This window comes from Hemicordylus capensis, chromosome 11 (assembly GCF_027244095.1).
Source record: "Hemicordylus capensis ecotype Gifberg chromosome 11, rHemCap1.1.pri, whole genome shotgun sequence".
NCBI lineage: Eukaryota > Metazoa > Chordata > Lepidosauria > Squamata > Cordylidae > Hemicordylus > Hemicordylus capensis.
In genome coordinates this window covers 4,735,324-4,747,970 of record NC_069667.1, presented here as the reverse complement: position 1 = coordinate 4,747,970, position 12,647 = coordinate 4,735,324, and positions in this window count along the sequence as shown.

Here is a 12,647-nt window from a genome sequence, read left to right as displayed (position 1 = left end):
ACTGTTCTGCCAGAGTAGAACCCACAATGATGTGCCTGTATATCAGGGATGGATTTGGGTCCCAGTAAGCCCTCCAACCATCCTACCTTACTTGGAACCAGGATGCGTAATAAGTTGGAAAGGGTGGGTTTCATCCATTCTTTCACTGCACGTGTGGGAGTCAAGTGGGGATCCTACTCTGTCTTAGTGATTGCGGTCAAAGCTCCTGATCCACTGCAATCCGTTTTTTTCCTGAGTTTTGCCTGCTGATGTATTTTAATGCAAACCCCCAGTTAAGGACTTTTGCCTATCCATCTGCAGGTAGGGGACAGGTGTGCCAGTGATCTGGAAGTGGTAAAGCACACCTGGAATTGTGGTAGAGGAAAGCAAGGAATGGGAACACAAACTAAGGTGGGGAGGGACTGAGGGGAAAAAAATATAGGGCACATATGGAGGAAATGGGAAATAAGAGAGCTGGTTCTCACAATCAAAACTGATGTGGGGGCATCCATCTAGGCTTGAAGCCCTCTGTGCATTCTTGAGCAAGGATTGTATGTTGGCAAAAAGTGGGTGGGAGGAGGGCTGGACTTGTGGTAGTAAGCGTGAATTCTCACTTTTGTTAAGCAGGGTCCACCCTGGTTTGCATTTGAATGGGAGACTCTGTGTGAGCACTGCAAGATATTCCCCTTAGGGGATGGAGCCACTCTGGGAAGAGCATCTACAGGCTTGCACGAAGGAGGCTCCAAGTTCCCTCCTGGTAGTTCTGGGGGCCGGGACAATACATCCTGCATTGATGCATGGGGAATCATCTGGACACACAGAGAGCGCGCCCCGCAACGCCGCCATGATTGTCTGCGGAGAAGGTAGGTTTAACCCACTCTCCCTGCAGACTGCCTTCTAACCCTTCTCACAGATGGTGAGAAGCGGTTCAGGGAGTGTCCCTGTAGAAACTACAGTAGAGTAGCACATGGGATCCTATCTTGATAGCTCCTGCCTTGCAAGCACAAAACCGCTCTGCATAAAGGACTTTTGAAATCCTACCTTCAAACACAGCCGAGGGTCGAACATCAAATCGTGCTAGTGTGAAGAAAAGTGGTATGTAAATATTCTCTTCCTCTCCCACCATGTTCTTTTTCTTCTGCTTAATCTGTGAAATTTCAATGTGCTGGAACTTCAGCCGAGAGCCATCCTAACGCATTGAGACAAATGCTTTTTGCATTTCCATCTGAATGCGGGTTTGGAAATGAGAACATGACATTAAAAAATGGGATCAGAATTAATGTTTCCTATCAACCCGAGATTGAAATTTACTGTTTCAAGTCACAGACAATCTGATGGTAAGGTTCCAATGGATTCATCCGCTCTTTAACTCAATTACACTTAACATATCAAATTCAGCAGCAGCACTGACAAAATTAGACTGGTTTAATTCAGTGAAAGACAATTACCTTCAGCTCTCTTGAAATTTTGTCTTTGTAAATAGTAAGGAAGACAGACTGCTTTAATTATCTCTTTGTGTCTGACTCCCCTTCTCAAGAAACAAATCATTTTTAGGGCAGATCTTCCTACCAGTCTAGAGCAGAATTCAAAGATGCAATGGTTTCTCTCCAGGAGTATAAGCTATTCACATATGAAGCTGCTGTAGATGCAATTAAACCATTGGTCCATCTAGCTCAGTACGACTATGAGGAGGGCGGGCGGGCGGGAAGGGGGAGGCAGGGATGAACCTACCTCTCCCCCCGCCTGATGGTCAACAATCTCCTCTTTGGCATGCCGCAGCGCCCACACAATCTGCACAGCTCTGGGCAGTGAGGATCACTGGGGACTGCAAAAGCAAGTCCCGGCCTCCAAGAATCCCAAAATGCAAGTAGCATCTTGCATGGTGGGATTTCCCTGTGATTCGGGCATTCTAGGCACACATAGTGGACTCCAGTGCGTGAAAATATGCATATTGGTCCACAGGGCAGCATGGCACATCTGCCAGTTGATGAGGGGGAAATGAGGCCTTCCAGTTCCTTGGAGGCCAGCATCAGGGGGTTCCAGAGTTTCACAGATTAGAAAAGGCCAGGAGAAGGAGTCTTCCAAGAAGTGTTCCGATTCCCCCATGATTCGGGGAGCAGGCACATGCGAAGGCACTCTGAGCACATATACAACCCCTGGGGTAAAGGGCGAGCTTGCTCCCAGGTTAAAGCCTGGGTTTTAAACTTGGGCTGGTGGGGCAGGCAATGCTGGGAATGGCCCTGATCCCGGGGCTCCACATGCTAGGGGTGTACACGGAACCCCGTGCGCATTGGCCATGAGCATTGTGGCGCTGGGCGACGTTGCACGGGGCTGCAAGAAGGGAGCTGCAGTCCTGTGAGTGCCGGAGGGAGTGAGTGCCGAAATCAGTGGGGCAGGGAGGGACAGGTAGGAAGAACCTGCCCTGTCCCTTAAAGTGACCCCCCAGGGTACATGGAACCAGTTCCGTGAACATCCCTAGCATACAGCAGCTTCATATGTGCTGAGCTACAGCTCCATCCACTTTGAAACTGCTGTCCACTGAGTCAGGCCATTGTTCCATCTACCTCAGTATTGTCTACACTGACTGGCAGCAGCTCTGCCGGGTTTCAGACAGGAGGTCTTTCCCAGCCCTGCTCCCGTGATGCTGCTGAGGATTGAAGCAGAGACCTTTTGCCTGCAAAGCAGATGCTCTACTGCTGAGCTACAGCCTCGAGATTTTGTTGCCTAAAATGCAAATTAGTGAGGTTATATGCAAGCTCTGTCTTCTCTTCTCTGTGGTGTGAATAATGCTCGGTGCCACCCGGAGTCACGATCCATGCATTATAGTCATAATCTACCTGCCCAGCGAAGGAAAGAATTCTGCAAGTTGCCATATCATAATGAATGATTCATATCCAAATCTGTAAAGAATTCTTTGTAGAGAAGAAAACGTGGCTGTCAGCCTGGCTTTTTCGTTCAACCAGACTAATGGAAACATAGTCTCAAGCACTACAGATGACATAGAAATTAAAGCCACACCCAGAAACTCTTTCCTCCCCTTTGGGAAATAAACTTTTCCTCCCCAATGAAAACTGTCAAGTTTTCATTAAAGGAGCAGACAGCTTTCTCTGTTAGTTAAACGAAGCAGGATTGTCACAGTGTCTCAGGAACAAGCATGTGAACACGTTTCTCAACCACTACAGCGAATTATTCAAGCAGAATTATCTGATGTGGACTTGTGTAATGCAGTGGCTAAGGTACAGTGAAATGCACACTTACCTGGGAATAAGTTGCTTCACTGAACACAGCAGGTGACACCCAGCCTAAATTGTTCCTCGGGGAAGTCCTATTGAGATTAAGTGGTCCTCTAGAGTAAGTAGTACTATTGAATAACTTCATCTGGATTTCAAGCAGTGTGTCTTCTTTCCTGGGAAACATGCATCATCATCATCATCATCATTATTAATAATAATAATAATTATTAAATTATTGTTATTATTTATTTTTACATTTATATCCTGCTCTTCCTCCAAGGAGCCCAGAGCGGTGTACTACATAAGTTTATCCTCACAACAACCCTGTGAAGTAGGTTAGGTTGAGAGAGAAGTGACTGGCCCAGACAGACACCCAGTGAATTTCATGGCTGAATGGGGATTTGAACTCGGGTCTCCCTGGTCCTAATCCAGCACTCTAACCACTACACCACGCTGGCTCTTTTTGGGTTATACTGCACAAGTCGAAGAGAGTATTCCTGCATGAATACTAAGAGAGTATTCCTATGACTTGAAAGAAAGTCATAGGAGACGCAGGTTTGGGGCAGTATAAAAATATGTTAAATAAAAATTAAAAATAAATAGGAACATAGGAAGCTGCCATATACCAAGTCAGACCATAGGTCCATCTAGCTCAGTATTGTCTACACCGACTGGCAGCGGCTTCTCCAAGGTTGCAGGCAGGAGTCTCTCCCAGCCCTGTCTTGGAGATGCTGCCAGGGAGGGAACTTGAAACCTTCACCTCTTCCCAGAGCGGCTCCATCCCCCGAGGGGAATCTCTTCCAGTGCTCACACGCATAGTCTCCCATCCATATGCAACCAGGGTGGACCCTGCTTAGCAAAGGGGGCCAGTCATGCTTGCTACCACAAGACCAGCTCTCCTTCCATTGAGTTCCAGTGAGACTTACTCCCAGGTAAGCATGCATAGGTTTGCAGCATACAGCTGCAAGGCTAAAGTGTACTTACTAGGGAGTAAGCCCATTGAACATATCAGGATTTTCTTTTGAGGCTATACAGCAGCAACATATGAATCTGCTGTATACAGAGTTAAACCATTGGTCCATCTAGCTCAGTATGACCATGAGAAGGGGTGGGGGTCGGCGGAGGTAGAGACAAACCTACCTTCCTCACAGACAATCGGCAATCTCCTCTTTGGCGTGCCATAGCGCTCACATGATCTGCACAGCTCCAATCACTGGAGGATCACTGGAGGCTGCAAAAATTAGTCCCGGCCAACTCCCGGCTTCCAGGAATCCCAAAATGCACGGTGCGAGCAGGATTCCTCCATGTAGCCTCTTAGTAGCGGGTGATTTGATCATTAGGGGCATAGAGAGTTGGCACAGTGACCCGTGTGTAGACCTCAAGGTGACTTGCCTACCTGGTGCGAAGGTTGTGGCCGTCACGCTGCGTCTAGGTAGGCTGTTAGTGGTTGTTCTAGTGGTTGTTCCCCACTGGAACAACCCAACTATCCCACCTCCCTGCCCCCCACCCACCCCACACACTACACAGGGCTGTTCTAGTATTACTAAGATAATGGGTGTGAGTTTTATTTGATTGATTGATTGATTGATTGATTGATTGATATACCACCCTTCCTAAAGTGGCTCAGGGCAGTTTACACTGAAATGGAAAATGCACAAAATCAAAAACCATTTAAAAGCAGATTAAAATGAAAATGAAAACTTGATATCATTAAAAGCCAGGCTAAAAAGATGGGTCTTTGCTTTGAACACACAGCTATATAAATGTTTCACATGACTGCATGAATTTCTCTGTCTCCTTCTGCAACTGCGGAAGAAACCTGAATGAGGACAGGAGAGCTTTTCTGTTTCATTCACAGCCTTCCGTTTATTATCTGGAGAGGATCTGCATATTAAGATAGAAAATGTGGCTTGCGATGAAAGAGAAGCTACAGAAAATCTAGGACACGTCTCTTCAGTCATTTAACTTGATTAATTATTGAATACAGTGTTGCTGGCAGAGCCTTTTCTGTTGGCTCCGAGGAGCCCTCGTGTTTGAGTCTCCAGGCTACAGGATCTCACTCTGTATATGCTCAGGAGCCTCACGGCATCGTGAGCTCTCCATTTAAACACATGGGGAGAGGTCACTTGGCGACAGTGGGCCAGCCACTCCTAGATTTGCCTACTAACAAACAAGTTGTAAAGGGGGGAGCAGATGCACGCCCCCCCTAACATCCTAAGTAGACCCCAGAAGTTAACGAAAAGCAGGTTAACTCTCTGCCAAGGCCACGCTGCACTCAGGGTGAACTGCCTTGTCTTTCCCCGCCTTTCACAAAAAGGATAGCAGTCAGCTAATGTGCCAATTAGCTCAACCGGAAGAACATAGCTAAGGTTTGCGGAGGTAAATCTCCCCCACTTCACAAAGGAGGTTGAGCAAGCCATACGAACCTAAGAGATGCACCCATCAAAAGTACTGATTAGATTACTAGACTTTTCTGTGTATGCAGACCCCACTTCTCACACCCATACACTTTGTTTTCATGACAAAAGCCTTGGCATACCTCGGCAATTCCCACATTGTTACACTCACGAAGGACGATCAGCAACAATGGGACTCTTGTCCAGTCTGTTAGCCAACAATTGGAATTTGCCCCCTGGATATTCCTGGGTATAAGGACACCCAATGACATGATCCAGTGTGCTCCCTGGGATTTGCATGCTCTTTTGTACACTTCACTTGGGACTCCATTGCATGCTCCTTGTGATCTGCGTGCTCTCTGTGCACCAGCTACCTTGGAGTGGCCATCAGCTTTGTGGGTGATTTACTGTCCACCGGCCACCACACAAAGAAGTGTTTGGTACTTGGTGCCATTCTCCAGATTGGCTTTCTTGCCCAGCCTGATCTGCCTAGTCTTCCTCTCTAACCAGGGAAGCTGGGTCCAAGGAGGAAGCACCCTCCTGGAAACACCTCTACCAACTAACCTCTCCAGCTTCCCTGCTCTTGCCTTGGCCTGATCTCTTCCTAAGGGACGAAGTTCATCAATGGTCCCTGGAGCCCTTTGTTCAGACCAGGTGATATGAGACTTTGCCTCTCCTTGGGCCAAAAATCTATCTCTGTTCCCCTTTCTTAGATCCAGCCCCTTCCTTCTCTAAAAGCCTCTTTCTTTTGCCCGCCTGGGAACTTACACAATTAGGATTCTAAACTAAAATGCCTAATTGTAGTTAAATGTATTTTTGATGGTAATATTGCTTTAACCACACATTTCTCTCCTCTGTACCCCTCCCTACAATAAATATCTTCCTTTTATTTTTAAATCTTGTCTCAGTCCACTCATTTCCTGTGTCCACACTTGGCGCAAATTAAAACTTAAGTGAAACTGTTCCTTTCTGAGCTAATTTCCCCACAGGTGAGCCCCAAAGATTTTGGGGTGTTAGCCAATCACCCTGGCCTGGAGCAGTTTCACTAACAAAAGCTTGGCATGGAAATGAAGCAATGAGTAACACTGGAAGGTTATTCTTGCACTCAGTGAATAAACTTCCATTTGGGGCTTAGGTTTTCACCTTTGGCCTCTCTTGCACTGGGACTCTGTACAATCTCTGAGGATTGCTCCGACCCTGAATTGCCCCATTTACTCAAAAACCTGGCATCAAAATCAGTGGCATGCCATCATTCAGTCAGAGGACTGTCTTGAATGTCTCATTCACATGTTATTTTATTTTATTTTTACATTTATATCCTGCTCTTCCTCTGAAGAGCCCAGAGCACTGTACATGGCTTATATTTATCCTCACAACAGCCCTGTGTGGTAGGTTAGGCTGAGAGAGGAGTGACTGGCCCAGAGACACCCCCAGTGAATTTCATGGCTGAATGGGGATTTGAATTCGGGTCTCCCCGGTCCTAGTCCAATGCTCTAACTGCTACACCATGATTGTCCACTTACCATACAGAGGTGTATGATTCTAGAAAGAGTCGAGAATTTCTAGAACTGGAAAGTAAAGAATAACACAATATAAAATGTCACAGATTAAAATCTATGAAACACAATAAAAACAGCCACATACAACAGTCATTAAAACAAATTATTAAAATTAATTCTAATTAAAAGCCTGTGAGAACAGAGAAGTCTTGATGTTCTTCATGAAAACAAACAGAGAAGGAGATATTCTTATTTCAATGGGGAGCGTATTCCAGAGCCCCGGGGCAGCCACAGAGAAGTCCCAGTCCTGATTCACCACCAGATGAGCTGGTGCGGCTGTAACCGGCCCCCCCACCCCATGGTCTTAATAGGCAGGAGGATTCATGATCAAGGAGGCACTCTCTTAGATTCCCTGGACCCTTTAAGCTGGTCAGGGCTTTGTAGGTAATAGCCGGCACTTTGCATTTCGCTTGGAAACGTATCAGCAGCCAGTGCAGTTCTTTCAAAACCAGTGTTAGATGTTGTCGCAGAGACCAATCTGGCTGCCGCATTCTGTACCAATTGTAGTTTCTGGACTACATACAAAGGCAACCCCATGTAGAGTGCATTACAGTAGTCAAGCCTGGAGGTTACCAGCATATGTACCACTGTTTTAAGGTCATTCACCTCTAGAAATGGACATAGATGATGTATCAACCAAAGCCGATCAACAGCACTCCTGGCCACTGCCTCAACCTGAAAAATCAGGGAGACCTTTGGGTCCAGGAACCCATAATTTTGGTTCCATAATTTAAAAAATAAAAGCATTAATGCTATGATTGGAAGAGGTACCTTTGGGGCACATGAAAAGAAGGGAGTGAATCCTTTAAAAGTGATTTTTCTTTCAATTAAAATGTCTAGAGAGGTTAGTGTTGCTTAGATACTTCAAGGTAGAAAATGAGTTCTTTGAATTACCTCTTCCTTGCATTCGGACTTTGTCAGATCTGTAGCCTTGAAGAGCTTCTGCTCCAACAGGATATTATTTTAATGGATTGCACGCCATCCAAATCATCTTCTGCAGTCAAACCAAGTCGACTGTTAAAACAGCACATCACAGGTGTCATTGGCATGACTCCGAATGTCTTGAAAAGGTTACCGAGAAGCCATAACTCAGCTTGCAAATTGTGGGACACACTTCTGTTAGGAATGCTTCAGATGTTATTTTATGCCCTTTTCAGATGTTATTTTGTGGCTCAAGACTCAGAGAAGGAACTGGATGAGATCAAATTTAGTGTTAGTTGCATAAATCATAACAACAACAACAACAACAACATAATTAACAACAATGATATTATAAAATAAAATATCTGTAACTGACTGTGAGCAATCAATTGAAATAACTCACTGCCTTTGGAATAACAACAATAACAATAACAACTAGTTGGCTTGGGTGCAGAGCATCTGCACCTCTAGTTTTCTTTCCCCCCTCCCTCTCAGCTCCCCCCCCCAATTCTCAGCTCCCCCGCTGCTGCCGCTTTCTCTCCCCTGCTGCTGCCATTTTCTCCCCCCTTCCATCACTGCCATTGTTGTTTTCTCCCCCCTCCACTGTTTTCTCGTGGCCCTCCCCCCCAGCTGCTGCTGCTCTTTTTGGGTCCAGAAGTACTCCTAAACTGCAAACCTGTTCCTTCTGGGGGAGTGTAACCCCATCCAGAACAGGCAGATCTACCCCATTTCCTGAACTGCGGCTTCCTACAGTGAGCACTTCCATCTTGTTTGGATTCAGTCTCCGTTTGTTATCCCTCATCCAGCCCATTACTGCCTCAAGGCAGGCATTTAGGGAAGTTATGCCATTGCTGGATGAAGCTGACATGGACAAGTAGATTTGGGTATCATCAGCGTACTGATAACACCCTGCACCAAATCCCCTGATGAGCTCTCCCAAGAGTTTCATGTAGATGTTAAAAAAGCACTAGAGACAAGATGGAGCCCTGAGGAACACCATACAAATATGGCTGTCTTATTTCTCTGTGTTTTAGAGCGATCTCTGTGTCCAAAATACAGTTCCGAACAATTAGCAGCTATTTAGAGACATCAGCTGACCACTCTGAACTATCAAGAAGCATTCACATTCTTTTGTCAAACCCCCCACGCTGATCAGGTACAGCTCTAAGGTACATTTCAAGCGGATTGAAGGTCGTAATGTACAAGGTGTTAATTTGGCCATTTAACAAAGAATACTGGAAGTCCAGGAAGTGTAATTCACTCCTTTAAGCACACGGTGGTGGTCAAGCATTAAGGATCCAAGCAGTACTGTTCAATGAAGAAGGGCTACAAGGCACTTGCGGATGGATCCAGCTCCTTCCAATCAAAGAGAAAGGGCGTTCCATGTGTTTCCTAGCTGCGAATAGCTGAGATTCTCCTGTGGCACAACTCCTCACAATAAATCTTGTACCTCTCTCACTGGAGAAAGCAAGGCAAGGCAAAGCAATTACTCATGTAAAATTGGCAGTTTAATAATACTCTACATTTAATGGCGTAGTGGGGAAATGACTTGATTAGCAAGCCAGAGGTTGCTGGTTTGAATCCCTGCTGGTGTGTTTCCCAGACTATGGGAAACTCCTATATTGGGCAGCAGCAATATAGGAAGATGCTGAAAGGCATCATCTCATACCGCACAGGAGATGGCAATGGTCAACCCCTCCTGTATTCTACCAAAGAAAACCACAGGGCTCTGTGGTCGCCAGGAGCTGACACCGACTCGACACCGACTCGACGGCACAACTTTACTTTACTTTACATTTATGTAGTGCTTTCAGAACGTTCAGAGCTCCACAAAAAATGCAACCTGGTGCATAGGGGGCATAGGGTCATGCCCTCTCCTGAGTCAGACCGTTGGCCCATCTCATTCAGTACTGTCTTCCCAGGCTGGCAGCAGCTCTCCAAGGTTTGAAGCAAAATTCTTTCCCAGCCCTACCTGGCGATGCTGCCAGGCAGGGGCGTAGCTATAATTGAGCGAAAGGGTTCAAAGAACACGGCCCCCAGCTCCTGAGGGCCCTCCAGCTCCACCCCTCCCTATTTTCTTCATTATCTCCCTCACTCTGGGGGGCCACCAGAGAGAGGGATGAACATGGGCCCCCTCTCCCCTAGCTACGCCCCTGCTGCCAGGGACGGATTGTGGGACCTTCTGCACACCCGGCAGATGCTTTACCACTGAACTATGGCCCAGTCGTTCATTGCAGATGTGAGATTTGAACAAGGAACTTCTTGACTCACAGCTTGGGCCTGACTGGAGCTGAGAGTATACTATAAGAGGAAGTTGCCCATCCTGGGCTATCTGTAACCCTTTAAAATGGGTCATTGGGTGACGTGTGCTGCAGTGGCACACCAGGAATCTGTTCCCCAGAGCAGGGATTCTCCACGCTGGGTCCCCAGATGTTCTTGGACTTCAGCTCCCATAATCCCCAGCCCCAGTGGCCTTTGGTTGGGGATTATGGGAGCTGAAGTCCAAGAACATCTAGGGACCCTACGTTGAGAATCTCTTCCCTAGAGTACTCCACACTCGGGCATTAAAGCTTTGCACACAGGAACTGGTTTGATGCCAGTCATGTGCCGTCTGGCCTAGATAAGTTTCCTTTCTGCATTCAAGGGGATAATTTTTGCCAGGAAAAGGTCAGAGGAACAGGTTAAACTACCCTCTCCTGCACAGCGGTCCCTAACCTGGCTAGTGTCCCACGGATGAAGTTGACTGAAAATAATATATGCTGAATCCCAAGGACAAAGACAAACACAATTGGGCTCTCCTTGCGATCGAAACTAGAGTAGGAGAAACCTCCAATCCTTCTCCAGGAGCTGTGTGCACTTCTGGTATTTGACCGTGTGTTAGCGAAAAGCAAGGTTGGAGGCGGGGAAGCTCGCTTGTCTGTCAGTCTGGCTGGGATGACCACACCCTTCCCAGACTCCATCTGCAGTTCCAGAACGAGGTATGTATGTATGCATGTATTTGATACATTTCTATACTGCCCACTACCAAAGTCTCTAGGTGGTTGGCAGCGACCAAACAAAATTAACACATTTAAAACATATAAAATTTGAAGTTCAGGCAATCTGTCCAATTCAACTAAGAAACTTCAACTAAAATTCCAACTTTATTTATTTTATTATTTTATTTTATTTATTTATTTATTTATTTAGCATGTTTTTATACCGCCCAAAACGCAAGTTCTCTGGGCGGTTTACAAAACAATAAAAGCAACCAATAAAAAAGATTAACATTTCAACAATTAAAATTTAAAAAGTTAAAACTATTAAAACCCAATTAAAACACAATTAAAACAGTATCTAATTAAAAGCCTGGGTGAACAAATGCATCTTGACTGCCCTTTTAAAACTGTAAGAGATGGGAAGGCTCTTATTTCAGCAGGAAGTGTGTTCCAAAGCCTCGGGGCAGCAATGGAGAAGGCCCGTCCCCGAGTAGCCACCAGACGAGCCGGTGGCAACTGCAGATGAACCTCTCCAGATGATCTCAATGGGCAGTGTGGTTCATAGCAAAGGTTTAAAAAGCCTGGCTGAAGAGATGTGTCTTCAGTTGTTTCCTAAAAGCCATCAGGGATGGAGCAGCTCGCTTGCTCTATCTATCTATCTATCTATCTATCTATCTATCTATCTATCTATTTCTATACCACTTGATATGTACATCTCTAGGCAGTGTACAAAATTTAAAACAATATTAAAAAGTAAAGACAGGTTAAACACCCACAAAACACAATAAAAACAATCTCATAAAGGAAGTTGTTAGAACAAATTATTAAAATTAATGCCAGTTAAAAGCCTGCGAGAACAGGTGAGAACAGAACTACTCTCAGCAGGAAGAATGTTCCACAGCCCCGGGGTCAAGTACCGAGAAGGCTCGCCTCCGAGTCGCCACCAGATGACCACCACACCTGATGGTCTTAATAGGCGGCAGAGTTCATTACGAAGGTAGGCGGAAAAGCCCCCCCACACACACACACCTGGGGCTTGGCAGACAAGCAAGATCCCCCCTCCGACCTTGCTTCTGTCTAACACACGATCAAATATCGGAGCACACCCAGCTCCCAAATTAGGGTAGGGGGCTTCTCCTCCTACCCTAGTAATAATTGTGAGAACAGCCTTTGTGTCCAGTTTGACTCTCAATGCCAAATATTTTTATGCTGGTATGACGGAAGTTTCCAAACACACTTGGAAGCATGTTACACACACACACACACACACACAAACACTCTCAGAGCATGTTACAGTAACCCAGTCTAAAGAGGTTGCCAAAGCACGTGTTCAAACCCGACTGTCGCCACAAAAATATCCAAACCCGCAGGATACTTTCTGCACATCCCTTCCACCTCTTGGCATGTGAGTGTCCCTGATCAGAGCAGAGAGGCACCTTTTGGAAGAGGTGATTCTCTTTACTGAGCAGGGGGAGAGCAACTGGCCTTCTCCATCCCCAGCCCAGAATCCCTCCAGTGGCTGTTGCTGGTGTCTATCTTGCCTTTCTTTTTTTAGACTGTGAGCCCTTTGCAGACAGGGAG